The sequence below is a fragment of the Plectrocnemia conspersa genome, unplaced genomic scaffold, assembly GCF_051122295.1.
Source record: "Plectrocnemia conspersa isolate PC_06_02 unplaced genomic scaffold, ASM5112229v1 ptg000006l, whole genome shotgun sequence".
NCBI classification, from domain to species: Eukaryota; Metazoa; Arthropoda; class Insecta; order Trichoptera; family Polycentropodidae; genus Plectrocnemia; species Plectrocnemia conspersa.
In genome coordinates, this window is record NW_028277170.1 from 16,332,290 (window position 1) to 16,351,223 (window position 18,934).

Consider the following 18,934-nt stretch of genomic DNA (forward strand, 5'->3'; position numbering starts at 1 on the left):
TCTTGCTGGCACGCATTTCATATGTTCGCCATCTCTGTTATATATGCTAATTTGCTCTATATTTCTTTATATATAATATCATGAAGAAAGCATAAAAATTCAATATGTAATATTAATTCTATTTGTTACATTTATACTACCAAGCTTTGTCTAAATTAAAACTGCGGCGTTCAGATTATTTTTCAATATTTTTAAAATTAGATTTCGGATTTCAGGAAGCAGTACCCAGTCATTGTAAATCCCACGACTCGCCTATTGGTTGTTGAACCCTTGGATGGTCGCGATTTGCATTTGAAAACAATATTCTGTCAAAGTTTGTCCAAAGCGAAAACAGTATCGAAAACGATCTTTCGGTGGTATCTTGTTTATTCACCTTGCTCCATCATAGCTTTGTTATTTGGACAGGTTGACAAGGAGCATCCCCTGAGTGAGTGATGTGGGTCATCATGAGCCTTCCAAACTCGTTATATACATATTAATGCTACGCCACAACGATCGTTTTGATACTTAAAACACGAGCCAAGCCATGGACGGAATATTAAAACGCAATTTTACGATACGGTGCGGTAAATACACATACATATTATGTACGTATCAGTATATACGATTAACACAAAAAATTGTAGTATCGCCATGGAACGATTGAAATAATCTTATAATTATTCATTAGGTCCTTTATGTACATATGGATATCCTAAATATGATATATAAAGCTCTGAGAAAATTAACGTCGAATTCAATCAAATCATGTTTCGAGATAATCAACTGTAGTGTTCTAAGCTCCAATAATTCTGCTAAAGCTGATCCTTTTGTTGTATTGTAATTTCTGATGATTCTTTCGTTCGTTCGACAAACATTCGCGTCTTTCCATGTGTCCTTTTTCTACACATATTTGCCAATTCCGTTCACTGGTCTTTAGCTTTATAAAATCACGACACGTTATTCAGTTAAAAATTCAGGTATTTTGTTAATCTTATTTTCAGAATCAATTGAAATACATACATATGTTATGTAATGTTCTATAGATATTGCTCTATAATTATTTATATTATCCTTTTTCTCAGAATTATATAATAATACAACTTTGGCCGGTTATAGGATATCTGAATAATTCCATCTTTGAATCGAGCGTTTGAAAAGATCTACAATACATGGAGTCAAATATCCAATATAATAATAAAAGTTATCCACACCTAGAGCAGAATTATTATTTAGTTTAATTTTTTGAAGAATAACTTCCTCAAGTACCTTTCTCTTATATACAAAGAATAAATAATGTTAAATATTTTTATTATGCCATCAGTATATTTTAAATTAGGAGTAATAATATCAAAGTTTTTTCTAAGGTAATTTGATGTAGTCAGGCGTTCAGTAATCTGTAAATCATTTATATGTATGTTATATGTAAGTGTGCATTTATATATATTATAAAATTATTCCTATGACAATCCGCAGAAACTAAAGCCTTCGCATATTGAAAGCTAAATTATTAAATTATATATTTGCTTCTTTTTATTCATGTAATGATATATGTATGTTTATGTTATTTTGTTACATTATACAATAGATCCACCACTAATATTGAATATATCTATATATTCGATAAAAATTTAGTCAATGAAGTATAATATTTAAAATGTATTTGGGAAAGCAATATTATATTATGTACAACACTAGTAACGAATTAGTAAAGAAAGCAAAAGGAATATACAGACTATTAAGTATTTTTTATTATGTATCACTACACACTTAACCTAATTTTGCAAAGAATTACAGATTTTTGCTTTTGTACAATTACAATATTTTGTCAGTTAATAAATAGACATCTATTGTCATATCCAAAAACTATTTTAATTTTTTTAAATATTTATTCATTTACAATCTGTTTATACATAAACAGTAAGTAATTTATTATTATATTGACATGTAAAGAAAACATCCCATTTAATGCCTCTCCATATTTATTATTACAAAATCTGATTTATTTTATATAATAATAATTTATTTGTTTATATTATATCAATTTACCATTTTACATTTATTATTTGTCATGTTTGTCAGGTATATCAGATGGTCTAAATTGAAAATATTAGCGAGCGTCGACTATCATTCGTAAAACCTTGTTTTGGAATCTCTGGATGATGGTGATGGTGGATGCACAGGCACTACTCCAAAGGTGAATCCAATATGTCCATACTGTTTTGATAATTGACTGGTACATTAGTAACTTGTTTTCCAGTGTCATCTGGGATCTTCTTCCCAGTGCATTTTTCGAAGTTGAATTTAAGACTTGTCAAAAGTCTGATTGATATCTATTAACACAGCGGTGCAGTACCATTTGCCCTCAAAATCATTGCTGATTTTTTTATAATCATATGGACTTGCTCTATAGTCCTATGGCGATTTCTGAATCCAAATTGGTGATCTGAAATAATTATTTTCTCTTCAATTACCTGGTTTATTCGTTGAAGTAACAGTTTATTGAATATTTTTCGAGTCGTTTTCCTGGTTTTGGTATAGTTATTACATCTGCTACTTTTCAGAAAAAGAGAAAGTATTCCAGTCTTAATATGGCGTTTAATATTATTATGATAATTTTCATTCCTTTTTCCGATAATTCTTTTAGTAATTTTCCTGATAATAATGTCAAACCTCGGTGCTATTTTTGAATTCGTGTTAATATTATTTTTTTATTTATTTTACTCTAAACTTCTTAATTATTGAATTAGCTTGAAGAGGTAGGTAATGTTTTTAAATCATCTGCGATTTCATTTGCATCTACTATAATTTTTGTCGCAGGATCGTATGGTGTGAATACCTCCTTCACGTGAGCTGCATAGGTGTCAGCATTTACAATATATTGTTAGTATATAGCTAGACATCTATTGTCAAATCTAAAAATTATTTTAATAGTAGAAAATATTTTAATAAGTTGCAAACCACAATATAAAATAATTAATATAAATTTCATAGCTATTCGCTAGATGTCTAAACTAAAAATAATTTCCACTGCTAGGGGAAAATCAATTTCCACTGCGACCAAACGAGAAGACGTTTAGTATGCGCTATGTGCGCCACTCACGTTGCACACGTTTTTTGTGATTTCAGCTGTGCGCATATAACTAATCCGTCTTCTGACTTGAACTACCTTCACTCATTTACTACACGCGCGGCAATAAGGGCTACTGGGACGAGAACGTGAGTTTCATTCATAAGCTTCACTACAAAAGCCGGCGTCATTTTCCGTCAATAATGTACATCGCTTTATGTTAATCGATTTGTGCATCGCCAAAACAATTGTTTTTACGTACGAACTCTTAGTGCAAACCTATGTACATATATTCGTGTGAAATATTATTTGCGGTGATTTATTAAGAATTCTGTTATACATTTGAAAGTAGGTTTCTGATATAAATTGTTATGATACATAAAGAACAAAATAAACGATAAATAATATTAAAGTCTATAAGAAAATGCAAGACCCAAGTGGTTTACATTCTTATTTATAATTTAAATTTAATTATACTTAAAATATTTTTTCAATATTAATATGGTCTCCTTTAAAGTATGCTAGTGTTTTTTTAATTTCATCAGTTAAGTTAGTGTTTTTTTTTAATCCATAAAAAATGGGTAATGCACTATTTAGTATAGTCTACAGATCATTTCGAAATTTTGCCTTTTTCTCCTTTGTACTCGCTAAACGCTGTCATGTATCAATAATAATATATTTATCTGTGGTTCATGTGCAGTGATATATTTTTAAAATTTAAGTATTTTTTAAAATTCAAAAACGGAATAATTCTAAAAACAACATGTATATAACAACAAGTATTTTTAGATTCTTCATAACTTATCGAATATATTCGAAGATTTTATTGTTTACTTTTTGATATTCGAATACCGCGATCACTTATGATGTGATGTACAAGATCATCCATTTTTCTTTAACGTTTTTACGAGCCTCTTGGAAACGCTCGTACCATTATTAAATATATATATATTAATATAATATTCTCCCCAAAAGACTTAAATTTAACAACAATTTTATTTGTAAAAAATAAAAATTAAATAATAATAAAAGTGAAATGTTTTCATTTTATTTAGTAAACAACGTCAAATATTTTTTTTCCTGAATAGCATATACATTACAGCTTATTTATTTTATCACGCTTCATTAAATACTGTGCATATCTCAAGGGGTGAATGTTTTTTACTATAAACAGTACGAGAGTGTATGACTAATCGGAAAATGACTCGATTCGGTACTATATTGATCTGAACTCCTCTGAAAGTGCGCATAGGTTGAGGGGGAGAATCCTTATAATGCATTTTGCTAATATTATTGCTGTATCACAATACCGTTTCTTAAATATGATATTATGTATTGAATTTGGCATTTTGTGATTGGCTTGCTAAATTGTGGGGTTGTGTACATCGATGCCAAATATGCTCTTCCATTAGATGAGTCTAATATAATATTGTACAAAGAGCTATTACAATTTATTGTCAGTGACTATATCTGTAACATTAGTGCTTTCATCCAAAGCTATGGAATAAAACCTAGAAGTATCTGTAACTTCTTAAAACGAATTAATTGTGCTACGCTTTAAATAAATTATTTAATAAATTCATTGTGGGTAAACAGAAATTAAATTTGCTACCAAATATTTTGCGATAATTAGATCATTTTTTCGAAATAATAGTTATTACTGAGATGTAAGAATTTTTCCTGATCTTAATTTTTTATATACGGCACATATTCCTTGCAATTTATTAAATTTTGAAAGGCAGCAAATACAATGCCTTTAAAATATATTTTTTTTATGACAGACATAATGCTTTACGTGATTTTTATATTTAATATTGAGTAGAAAGTAAATTAATATTGTAATATTTCTCACACAGAATCATGGTTTATGCACATTTCAGCAGGAATGCGCTATGAAATTAATTAAGAGGTTATTTAAAATACATCCATAAACTATAGTTTATAATTTTATGGTTTAAAACGATAAATAAGATTTGTTAAGCAGTGCAACTATGATTAATTATTATAGAAAGAATGAGCACTGTCATTTGCTTCCAATTGTCCTGTAATTGATGTACATAGATGTGTGTTATTAAGGCCAATATCCCTTAGCATAGGTATGTAGACAATAGTGTGTGTATATCATTTTTATGAAGCATATATTCATTTGCTATAAATCTGATGATCAACATCTAAAAATCTCCATTCGTCGCCCAGTGCCAAGCGCAAGTTCAGTGTCTTTGGTCTATTTTTGAGCTCAGTTCAACGAACACTGTCAAAAAGTGAAATCCACGTATAACGAATAAAATTCCAAGATCGGAATGCAGCTGCAGATATACATAGGTGGTTAATGCTATCTGTAACTTTTGTTATAGGATAGCATTGACTTCACTTATCTTGATACCATTGACTTTTATCTATCCATGGCGAGTGTAAGGTATTGCTAATTTGCATCGAATGCTTTATACTGTGAAGTTATCTTTTAACGAGTGAAAGTAGATACATGTGTTGATGCAAACATTATTTATTACTTATTAACTGTCAAGATGATTCAGTAAATAAAATTATTTGTGAATTAATGTAAAATGTTTTTTTCCTATTTTCATCAGACTTTTAGGAATAGTCAGAAATAATGTTAGCTAAATTTATGCGCCTTTTCTTACCCACTATTGCAAATTTTGTGATGGCAAGTTTTCATGGGTTAGTAAAAAAAATGTCGGACCACCTCGGCTACTCAGATGATTTAACTCGGTTGACAGTTTGTAACCGAAAGAATATTTCAATCTTTCGGGGTCTTCTCAATGTTCCAACTTATGCCCTATGCTTTTCTCGTTATTTATTTATGACATAAATACGACAGCTAATAACTCAAGTTTTCATCTTTTTGCAGATTATTTAAAATTGTTTATATTTTCTATAGAGATAGGCTTCCGTCAACCGTCTGCTCTTTAATATCGAAAACTTCCATGCGCCATCAGTTTATTCCTACGATCTCGATAGAAACATTTTTACTAGAGAAACTTGCACTAAAGATCTCGGTATCCTTTTTGAGATAAGTGCAGGTTCTATTTATATCTTGATGCACAGTATTAAGCAGTCGGACGGGCATTTTCAAAGAAGAGTTTGAAAGTGTTCTAGTCCTAGACTTTACAGGCAAGAACAGTGGACATGACCGAGAACTATGACCGCTTTCCGGGGCTCACTGAAGGGTTGGTAACTATGCCTTTAAGCAATTTTCTTGAGATACCTTTATATGAGGATATTTGGTTATTATCTGTTCTTGAATCCCATTCTTTTAGGGGCGTTGGGGTACGATTCGCTGAGTTCTCGCAGAAATGTATATGTCGCTAAGCATTTCTTCAAACTACTGAAGACCAATGTCGACAATCAAACTATTGTCAAGGAAATCAGTTTTGGTTTCCGGAACGTCTTCGATAATCTCGATCGCGTCCTTTTGTGATGATCGTTAGATCCAGGACGTCCACACTAGTAGACTCGCTAATGACTCGTCAGCCGGCTCCTTAATACGTTGGCATTGCACATTAATCTATTTATTGTCTGGTTCGTATTAGCTTTACTTTAGGTTTAGTTTTTTAATAACAATTATGCTTTCTCAAAAATCCACGTTAAAAGCAATAAAATCGTGCCGTCGCCGTCGCAGTGGGAATGCTAGTTACCAAGCGTTACCACTGCGACGATTTTATTTCTTTTGACGTCAAATTATAATTAGTTTTAGAACTTTCATTAGGTTAGGTTTGGGTTTGAACATCAAATGGAAGTTTCGCAACTGTCAAATTGCGCTTCATATTAGCGCCTATCAGTTAAATTATATTTTCGCTAATAGAAATATATATCTAACGGTAAAAATGTATTTGGAATTTACTACTGAAAATATAACTTTACCTAAAAATACACATCCACTGTAAAATTTAAACATCGGATGTAAATAAATAATGATAAGTATGTAAATATATATTTATATTACTACAAATAGAAAAATGGAAATCATATAATTGTACTAGCACCTGCCAGATAATTTATATTTTCACTGGTAAAAATATATGTTTACTGGTGAAATTGTATTCGATATGATTTTACTGAAACTTAAAAATATATATCTTTTAGGAATGTATTGCTTGTTTATTTCGCTGCAATCCAATCCAATCCAGTTGTCAAATTACTGATAATACAATCTATGAAAACAATAAATTTATATAATTCAGCTGGTGCTGTTGTTGATTTTTGTCATTCGATATGAAAATTCAGATCGAACTCCTAAACTTGAATATTTCCTTTCATCTAAAATATTTTTTATACGTGCAAAAACAATATTTTGCGAACAAATTTTAACACAAACGTAGCCGCGTCAAAATATTACAATCTGTCCCTTTGAATAATAATGTTTATTGTGAAAATAATACCTAGAAAGTGGGTGCTTTTGAAGGCAATGTTCCGCTTATAAAGGAACATATACCTAAAATACATCAGTAAATGTGGCTTAGTTCAGATTCATTATTTGAGGTCGGTTCTGATTTTTTTTTACATATATATTAGTACTATTATTTTTGCCAGAGTCGGGCCCCTTATGTAGAACGGGGACCAGGAATTTGTCCCCTCTCTCCCCCCCCCCCTTTTGTTTTTGTAAAAGTTGTATTGTTGATAATTTACAAATACACAATTATATCGGACTGAAAATAAAATTGTAGACGATTTGGTATTAAAATGTATATAAATATTTATGACGCGATGATTTAGGGCAATTGACTAGCTAACCAATTAAAACTAAAAATTACCCCTAAATTCTAAAATTATACAGATAATCTCGTGTCAAATAAAACGGTTCGTAAGTATCAATAATGTCGGGTTCAATGGAAAAAGTACATAATAGCTGTCATTTTAAATAAAAAACATTAATTAAATCATATATAGGTCATAGTAAAATTATAATTATAACGCATCGTGGGCCACATGTGACCCACGGGTCGCAAGTGTGACTATTAAATTTGACGAACTTTGATGTTGACTATCTCTAAGTAAGCTCCTACATTTTCAATGCCACATATATAGAATAATATGTATTAGTTGCCTAGATGAATTATTACGCTTATTTTATTCTATATGCGTTTCGATTTATTTGTATTAATCCAACATCTAATAAATTAAATATAAATTTCTAGTAAAATAATATAGAGAGAGTTGAAGAAAAATCATAAAAAAGTTTTATCTTCGTCAGCGTTGATTTGCAGTAAAAAAGTTTGGAATCACTGCCGCAGATTGTCAATTAAAATTATGTGTACATTCAATCATTGCGGGTGGGCCAAAGCATGGACATATTTATATTAATCACAATATGGTTAAATGTTTATTTTATCTCCAGCTGCGAAAGCAGATTGTCAAATAAAGAAACTGCTAGGCGGAAATAATTTTGTCCGCTTATGGAATAGCTTGTCAATGATGTAATTGCGAAATTTAACGAGATTTTATAATTGAAAAAAAATATTTTATTAAAATAAATAGATCTTATTGCAAATCTATACATTATATCTGCAATTTCTGAAAGTGCAATTGAGAATAGAGTAGCAAATAAACTGAAATGCAGTTGCTGTTTTCTGAAATTTTAAAATGTATCTTTTATGTCATTTGATAAAATAGTATTAAAACTGAATCTTTTTACGTGGCTTTGTTCAGACAGTGTTTCAATGTGAATTAAGTTACTGTTCATATTCTCAGGTAGTCACAATTTCGGTTTTATTTCAAATGGTAATGCTGATTGAAACACAGTTCTTTAATTGATGTTTAAGGTTCAGTTCATTCAAAAGAGCAGTGATATCCACTTTTTCAAATTCAATTGCAGGTTTTATTTTTGAGTTCATGACTTAACCACATACTTCCGGTTTCAGAAAATTTTAAATTAACGGTGGCTTACTTTATTTAATTTTTATTAAATTAATTTTGTTATTCATGAGGATTGTTTATTTTAACATCGGTTTTTGATGTAGAATGCAGTGATACTTCATTGAAAATAAATTACCGATTTTTTTACATAATTATCAACTAGTACTACTGCAACCATCAGTGACGATATTAAGGATGTTATTGTGCGATACTGCTTCATACAAACATGTGAAAAAACGTGCCCTTTAGTGAAACTAGGGAAGTCAGTTTTTCTGTATTATAAAATCATCATTTTCCGAAATAGTTTATGTTGACACGTAAAACTTTTTACGTACGGTATATTCATACACAATTTATTAAATGTTTTTTGGATGACAGGCATAATGCTTTATGTAATTTTTATATTTAACGATGAGATGAAAGTAAATAAAAATTGTTGTATTTCTCACACAGAATCACGGTGTATGCACATTTCAGCAGCAAAACCTTGAATGCGCCCAAATTTTATCGATCAGTTTTGGCTGTAGCGTGCCCAATATCGCGCCATGTCACCAACCATTGTGTCACGCTAACGGCACGATCACGTGTCTGCTTTTAGAATCGAGGGTTAAGCCGGTAAAAGGCAGGAAGGAAGTGAAGCAGCGTTCGGGTTTTGGACAAGACATCCGGTTACTATGTATTCATCATCGTTCTTTCACGAGCGCACCTACTCAAGGTTTTGCTTTATAATACAACTACAAAACTCTCCTTTGGAAAATCGTCCTGAAATCAATGTACATCCCAATTCGGTTGATATTAGTTAAATACTATTTTTAAGTACATTAAGTCCTTTAGTATAAAAATATTTGTAACCAGTCTTATTGTCTTCCTCGTGGCATTTCAGATATTTAAATCTGCCATTTCATACATTTTGTTAGTGAACCAACTATGAGAAAGTTCTATACATATATGCAGGCCATGAAGAGAAAAATTTCTGGGGCCCGACTCTGGCAAAATCATAGCAAGAATATATTTATAAAAAAAATTAAAATCGACCTCAAATAATGTATTTGAGCTAAGCTACACTTGTTTGAGATGTAGAGTACGCTCGTGATAAGGATGCCGGTTTGTTATTGTGTGCGTGTACATGTATATGAGAGGGAGAAGCGATGTAGCGTGTACTTCGTTGTCTCGCTTTCTCTTTTAAGGACAGTCACTGATTCGTCAACGCTGGTATTCGTCATTAAAGTGCAGTGTGGCACAGAAGTTCGATCTTCTCTAGTGATTTATTTTAAATAATTTTGTGTTGATATTGGTTTAATCCAGATATGCCCACTGTCCCATGGGTAGGTCACTAAACTCGTGCCACTGTTTTTTATTTATAAATGAAATTTTAAGAGAACAAAATTTCTTAATTGATATCAAGGCTTCAAATATACACTGTAAGTTATTCGTTCTCTTACCCGTGGATTAAAATATTTTAATTATTTTTCCATTAATCCGTACGTTGTTGGTTTTTTACACTATTCTCTGTAAGGCTTAAAAAAGTTATTATTCTTATCGTTGCGCCAATAATAATTTTTTAATTTATTCAATGGATTCTAATGATTTAATAGAGTCGTCGAGCCATTAAACAATCTGCGAATAATTTCTTTCCCCATTTTATATCTTTTTGCTTTTGAAGAATAGCTAAATACTTCATTCTTTTTTTGACTAGTGAAAGATTTTGAATTTTGCAAATATTTAATTAATGACATCAATGTCTAGTTTCTTCGATTATATAATATATTTTTAATTGTCCGTTGAAATTTTCAACTTAGCTCATATGTATGTATGTTAAATAAACATATATTTTCTTTTAAAATAAAAAAATTAAATGTTCTGAGCGAAATTGTTTTGAGCCACACAGTTCACGCGCACAATAACAAACCGGAATTCTTATCCCGAGCGTACTTCTATGTACTGATGTATTCCAGGTATAAGATCCTTCAGCCCTTTTTATAAATACAATAAATAATAGGAACGGAACATTGCCTTCAAAAACACCCACTTTCTAGGTAGTATTTTCTTAATAAAAAATATTATTCAATAGTCATTAGAACATATTAATTTAGTTGTAATAATTGTGATATTATATTTATTTACATTACATCTTCGGTAATATTATTTATAGTTAGTCATTTAACTATTATAACAGTGATCCCTTATATATTCATAATTTATTTATGCGACTAACTTAAATGAGATAAAACTTATTTTCATCAAAGTGACAGATGGGGTACGTGTTATGGCACTTGATTTAATATTTCATTAATTATGTATGTCCTTGTGCGACAAAAACCTTATCTAAAAAATATTTGCATATACTTTTTTAAAAAATATTCATGCCGTAGAATATACACGTATGTTCATTAGCAATCTATATGTTTGAAATCTTTAACCTAAAATGGTGATTTTATCAGGCGTAGTTACCATTTGCTTGCAAATTACATTCTGTAATTATTCTTCGTTAATTTTTTATTTAAGATTAATTTTATGTAACGAGTTGTTTAACTTAATTATGTTTTGGAAGATCAGTGTTGAAAACGTTACATCATATTTATTATTAATAAGTTAATAATTACTTTGTAGTGGAAAAATACTTTTTAGAATAGCATTGTTTTGGAGGATCAAGAAATTCGGTGGCACAATATGATAATTTTTCACAAAAATCTAACTGACCGATTATATATATAATACATAGTAGTTACTATACACTTGCAATATTATGCAAATAACATTTCGAGTTTATATACCCACGACAGGGCATTTCGTCGAGATGTGGTTGCAAATGGCAATTTTGTGACTTTAGCCGTCAGACGTGATAAAATATTTCTCAAATTAAACGTCGCGGTCGTGTGACAAGATAACGTTGTCTGAAATGAAATTATACCCAAAAATGATATCATTGTGGTGTTGTTATTTAAGATTACTTGTCATTGAATGCCTTTGGTGTCGGTAGTGAGAGAGGAATCTTATCACAATATGCGGTTACAGTGGAATTTTAACATTCTTGCAAAAATATGTTTTGATAATTGTGTGACGATTGTTCATTCAAGGACAATGGTCATTTCCATCGGCTTCCTTTCTTTTTTACAATAAAAAATGCTTTAGTTATCATAAGAGCATTTTATTTGTCTTTCTATAACACATCATATAAAGATTTTCTGCAGGGCAAAGTATAATTTAGTAGCACTATGATTTCTTATTATTATTTCGCTACTTGCTTTGTAAAAAAAAGGTGATGTATATATTCGTCAGTTGACCACTTCTGGCGCGTAGGTAATCCCAAAAGTATGGACAACATAAACAGGGAAGTCTGGTTGCAACAAAGGTGGGCGTAGGATTGTTGGCTCCGTTAATATGGTACATCGGATATATCCGTCGTTGATAACACGACGGGCAAACTCGTTCCGTTCGCCTCTGTTTTTTCGATTAGAAGAAACAGTTTCTCTCTTCTTCTCCGTTTTCTAGATGCTGCGCTGTTGAAACGATCTTAGTCATCGTTGTTTCCGAGAAAAGCGGATCTCGTCAGAAGACGCTTAAATGTCATATGTGGGATTGTGTATACACTTTGTACGTATGAATCGAGTTGTATTAATCATCATATCTATTCCGAGTCCTCATGCCAGATTATAAATTAGAGCACCCATGTACATATATATACATACGTTAAAAACATCGACAAATAAACATAAACACAGCATAGTGTATCGATGACCTTAAGAGAAATTGGCTAACTTAACGATCTTCACTTTCAATGGACTCTTTATAAAAAAAGTTAATTCGACTTCAAATAATGAATCTAAACTAAGCATCAGTTGCTTGATATGTACATACATATGTATGTACTGATGAATCTCAGGAATAAGTTCCTTCGGCCCTTTTTATACATTCAAGAAATAAAAGAAGCGGGTTATTGCCTTCAAAATCGTCTACTTTATAGGTAGTACTTTCACAATAAATATTATTCAAAGGAACAGATTATAGTTTATTGACTAGTTTTTTAAAATCGTGCTGTGTGTGCCGCACGATTTTATTGCTTTTGACGTGGATTTTTGACTTCTGGGAAGAGATAACTGTTAGGTTTAGATGTTCTTTATTCGATTCTCACTCGTAATATTCTTATAAAAAGTCTTAATATAAGCGTTCGATAATCGAGCGTTTTCGATTATCAAGCGTTTATTTTGATGGACATTTATGTCGACCGTAATGCTTGCACTACACTCTCTGGAAGTTGGTTGGCCAAGGACGGAGAATATAGTGGGTTACTTCGGTCGAGTTCGGTTCTGCCCGCTCTAAAATTTCTTGGAAGTTGTCGGAGGTTACCGAGAACGGGAGGTAAAGTGGGGGTAATTCAGTCGACTTGGCTAGCTTCGAGCGCGTCTGAACATTGTCGGCAAACGGACCGAAGTCGGAGCTGCTCTTTCGAGTGCGAGCGGTGAGATACTTCCCCTTTCGCTCTCTCGCGTGTTAAGTGACGAGAGTGAGAGAGATAATGATATGGTTTTTTGCAAACTGATATAGAACGAGTAACTCGGTTCAATTTCAGTATGCGCGTAGGCGTCCTATGGTCAACACGCATGACGAACGCTGCATCGTGATCACGTGGTCAAGTTATAATACCACATGCTTATCGGGGACTTCAACAGACTCTTACTGACATCTTTGAATATTTTTATTTATTTATTTATTTATTTTATTAATTTATTTAGCTTAATAGCTAATCTTTACATCTAACAAATTTAGTAAACATATATAAAAAATATATAAAAAATACATAACAGAAAGAAAAAATAAAAATATACAATAATAAAGTCTTAATATTATAATTTATTTCTATATGTACGAAGGTGTTTTTTTATTCCATTTATGAAACCCGTTATATTTTTGCTGTTTCGGATTTCTCTTGGAATACTATTATATAAATCAAAACCTCCGTACATAATTCCCCTAGCCGTACTCGTTTTCTTATACTTAATATCTTTAAATTTTCTATATTTCTAGTATTATATTTATGTACATCTTTATTTCTTATTAAATACTTATTAAAATATTCTGGTAACATATTATTTTCTAACTTATATATAAATACTAAAACATTCATACTCAATATTTCTTGAACATTCAATCATTCTAATCTATCAATCATACTTTTACAATTAGTTAATCTATTTTTATTTAAGATTACTCTCATTGCCCTATTTTGTAATTTTTGCAACATTTGTTTGTCTAATTTATTTAACATATTTAATAGTGTTGCACAATAATTAAAATGGGGCAATATTATACTATTGTAAATTATTTTTTTTGTATTTATACTTGATATATTTCTTAATCTAGAAAAAATAAACCTATTTTTCTACTAATTTTTTTTAATATGTAATTACAATGTTCTTTAAAATTTAATTTTGTATCAACAATTACTCCTAAATATTTTATATTATCCACTATTTCTATACTAGAGTTATTTATTACTATTTTGGTACTATTATCAAACACATTTTTATAATTAATAAACATACATTTAGTTTTATTCTCATTTAATTTAAGTACATTATTCTTTAACCATATTTCTAATATACTTAATTCATTATTTAAATTATTTACAATTTCTTTAATGTTATCACCTATGCAATACATTAATGTGTCATCCGCAAATAGATGAATTTTACATTTTTACACGTTATTAACTATATCATTAATATACAAAACAAATAACAATGGTCCCAATTTAGACCCTTGTGGTACTCCATAAGACACTAATTTCTCTTCAAAATATACATTATTTATTTTAACTTTTTGTTTTCTTTCATATAAGTTATTATTAAACCATCTTAAAACTATATCACTTATACCTATACTCTCCAATTTCTTTAACATTATTTTTCTGTCTATTGTTTCGAAGGCTCTCTTGAAATCCAAGAAAACTGCTCCAATGATTTTGTTTGTATCCTTAGCCAACAGCCAATCATTTATATTAATAATTAATAATTTTAGGGCACCAAAAGGGATTAATTATATTTTTGATAGTATATTCTTCTAACAGATATCGTTATTATATTTTTTTCATATTAAATTAAAATAATTAAAAAATAATTAGTAGTACTTGATTTTGTTAAAAAAAATCGTTTCGAATATCCTTATGTATTTTTCTAGATCGGTTTATATAAATGTCACACCATAACGAATTCTTATTTAGAATCGAACGCGACAAATTCTAGGATAGTCACAGATGTGGTGTTCGTATTCTGAAGTATCATTTTTGTGCCTTATGGCATTTTGCAAAAGCCGACAAAGATATTGTGTAAATTAAATATTTACGACCGAAAAGTTTCCACTAATATTGTATTGGTGAGTGCTCACACAAACTTTTATAATTATCAGTAACGTAATTTTAATAATATGACAATTAAAAAATTGCGATTATTTGGCACATTTTTCGATCGCGCGCAAATATGCCAGCTGTATGTGACGGCAGCCGCCGTGCGTACGTCTGGACGGCATATTAAATTTGTGGTAGTGTGGCCGCTACTCGGAAGTCGGCGAACTCGGCCGACTTCAGTTGAACTTCGGTTCGGACAACTTCCAGAGAGTGTATTGCAAGCATAAAATGAACCACGATTTTCGAAATAAATTCTTACAATTTGCAAGCGTTGTTCTGACTTAAGTCTATTCATGAAATGGCAAACCAAACTGAGCACAAATCTGCTGCCAGCTGTCAAATTAGCTGTCGCTGGAAAAAGTGTCTCCAATTCAAAAAACAACCCTCTAAAAAATCACACTTTATAGCAATTTTTTAAAGCGATAGAAAGTTTAAGTAAAATATCAGAACATTTCAAGTTAAGCAAAATAAAAATTAGTATTTTAAAATCAGTATATTGCTAATTAATTAAGTTAAAAATTATAAGTATCAAATAATTTCCTATAATATTTTTATTTATCGAAAATTTTATTTACGGACTTAACACAGCGAAAAAAATATTATTCGTATAATCATATTTTTAGCTTATGAGTCTTTTACGTGTTTGTGTATTGATGATATTTATACATATTATTTAAATACAATTAACTATACAGACCATTACTTTTTACATGAATGAGAAAACCTGATATTTTTCTTGATATATTCTGCCACTGTATTTCAGTCAATAGTAAAAAAAACTTGGATAATGCTTCGATTCGTTCACGGTCAAGGTAAGCAGTTACCGAGCATGTCCAACTTTTTGTCAACCGTCGAAGAATTCCGTCTCATCCGACTATCCACAGTCCGAAACGAGACTTTTGCACTTTCCATGACCAGCTCCACTGTGTTGGGAACAGCAAGTGGGGGCGACTATGCTGCGAAATGTTCGCTACGAGGTCGGTTCAGTCACTCGCCAGACTCCGTCTGCTATACTTACCGTGTGTGTTTGTTTGTGTGTCTGACTCTGTAATCTTGTTTCATTTCCCATCATAATCGGATACTGTACTGAGTCTTTTTCGCGGATGTCAAACGTCACCGCCATATGCCCGTGACCATGTGTGTGCAGTGACACTTCCGAGAACGGGTTTGGTCGAACCTGTCAACCTTCGCAAAAGTAAGCAATAAATCAAGACATGACGCATATACCGTTTGTAGGATTTGTTTTTCTTGCGTGTTTATGTGACGCCAGTTCAATGCATGAGTGAAACTAGTTAGAGTTACGAGATCATAAAATGATGAATGTTCTTACTTCCTGAAAAAAATCTGACTTGGAAGCTAAACTGCGGAATCATTTTAAGAACTTCGAAGGCACTAGATAATTTTATAGTAAACATAATGATAGGTATTATATCAGACATGGAAAGTGTTTAGAGTGAACGTTATTCGAACGATAAACTGTTCGAATATATTCACGAAGCTAGGAAGAAGTAAAAAATATAAAAATATAGCACATATATGTTATAAAAAAACTTAAAAAGTCTCAAGACTATTTATAAATCTTATATAACATAAAATTAAGTGTACAAGAAAAGGCATTGTAATGGTTTGAGAGAGTTAATTTATATTAGTGATTATTCCTTATTTGGAGAAAGCGGAATAATGAAATGCTCTTGTCAAATAATATATATAATTTCTTGAAATCACATAATCGAAGTGATAAATATTTGTAAAAATTATAATTAAATACGTTAAAATATTCTAATATATTTGTAAGGGTATAAAGAATCGAAAAAATACATTTTGAATAATAAATACAGGTACAAACTTATGTATGTATATGTAAAAAAATTAAACCATCAATTTATTTTAGTTTAATTATAATAGCGCATTAAGGGTTTTATTTTAATTATACCCGTTGCTCAAAATATTACAATTTGATGTGCTGAAAAAACTTTTACACTAATAAATAATTTTTGATAGACTTAAAATTAAAAATTATTCATATTTCACTACATTTATCAATCGATACGACGAATAGTCATGATTAGGGATTCCAATCCCGGGATCCCGAACGATTTTCAATACCCGATGAGTCCCGGGATTATAAAACATAATCCCGAATTTTTCGGATTGGTTGATTTATCAAGCACAATCGAATTATTATTGACAAAATCGTTATATTTCGTGTACAAACTTGCGCGAGTTGCACGTGTCATCTGTGAATCTTTGAGGCTGTGAGTCTGAACGTGCTTTTTCAGCAGCAGGCTGCTTAGGAACCAAAATCAGATCAAGGCTAAATGATAAAACACTTGATACTTTGATGTTACTTCGTGAGTTTTATTCAAAATAATGTTTTCAATTAATTGTGTCTATGAATGTACATACCTATGTACATACATTGTCAAAAGTTCATTTTTTTCTTCTCAAATAAATATATAAGACCTTCCCTTTTTTATTTTTATTATATTATTTTCTATTGTAAGTTCAAGACTAAAATTATACGTACTTTATACATTATACGTTATAAAAAACAGATGTAAAAATATATTGTATTATTCATTTTAAATGATTTGTATCGATTAAATAACATGAAAATTATCCCGGGACTGGTCCCGGGATCCCGGGATCGACTAATTGTAATACCGAAATCCCGGGATCAAAATTTTGGCCCGGGATTGGAATCCCTAGTCATGATAAATATTTTCATAACTATTACTTAAAAAATAGTCGAGTATATTTGGTATTCGAATACTCTATTCATAATGCATGTATATTTATATAATGCAGTACTTTTCCTCATACTAATTGCTTTTCAGCTCATAACTTTCAAACGATGTAGTAAAAGCAAAGCTCTAATTTACTATAACATATTTATTATTTTATATATTTTTTTGTTCTTGGATCTATACATATCTTTATCAATTGCCAATGTTATTTTTAAGACATCGTATAAATACGCTATTTCAATGGCTTCACTGCGATTAGATTAGTTATTTAATTATTTGTTTATAAACTTGTATAGATGAATATACAATCAATTTACAACTATCATCACGTTTCAATTTTGAATTCGTATTGTATAAACTTCTTCTAAACTTGAACCAAATTATTTTTAGACAAACACTATGTTTTTGCACGTGTTATAATAAATTAATCTTCCGCTTACCGGTAATATGAACCCATCTGGTTAATTTGCAAAATCATCTTTTCACCACATGATCTGCTATGATAAAAATAAATTAAATGAATCATTAATCAGAAATTTTTCCGTAATAGTTAAGTTACTGTTCTATTTTCATTAAACAACATAAATAGTACATACATATCAAATACCAAAAATTACTGTTTATTATTATTATTACTGAGCATTAGAAAAACAAAGTCTTCGTTGTTTATTCGTTGGCTATTATGTAAGTACATATGAAATAGAGCTACTACTCGAACAGTGATGTTATCTATTTTTGAATCAGAAAACAGCACATAGATAATTAACTATAAATAAATGTACATATATTATTATCTACATACGTGTTATCTTAAATGGTAAAGCTAGGGCTGTCAAACAAAACGTGATTTTTATATTGCTA

The 18,934-nt window shown here is 30.5% G+C and overlaps 1 protein-coding gene across 2 annotated transcripts in view; it reads left to right on the top strand.

The window, feature by feature from the left end:
* Nucleotides 1–3,037: 3,037 nt before the first annotated feature.
* pico (ras-associated and pleckstrin homology domains-containing protein pico) overlaps nucleotides 3,038–18,934 on the top strand; it is a 90,382-nt gene continuing 74,485 nt past the window's right edge. The window contains exon 1 of one of the 2 annotated variants that reach the window (XM_088188415.1): nucleotides 3,038–3,198. The gene's annotated coding sequence lies outside the window, so the exon portion shown is untranslated. Of the gene's footprint in view, nucleotides 3,199–16,309; nucleotides 16,522–18,934 lie in introns of those variants that run through there. The other variant, XM_088188414.1, reaches the window with a different exon arrangement.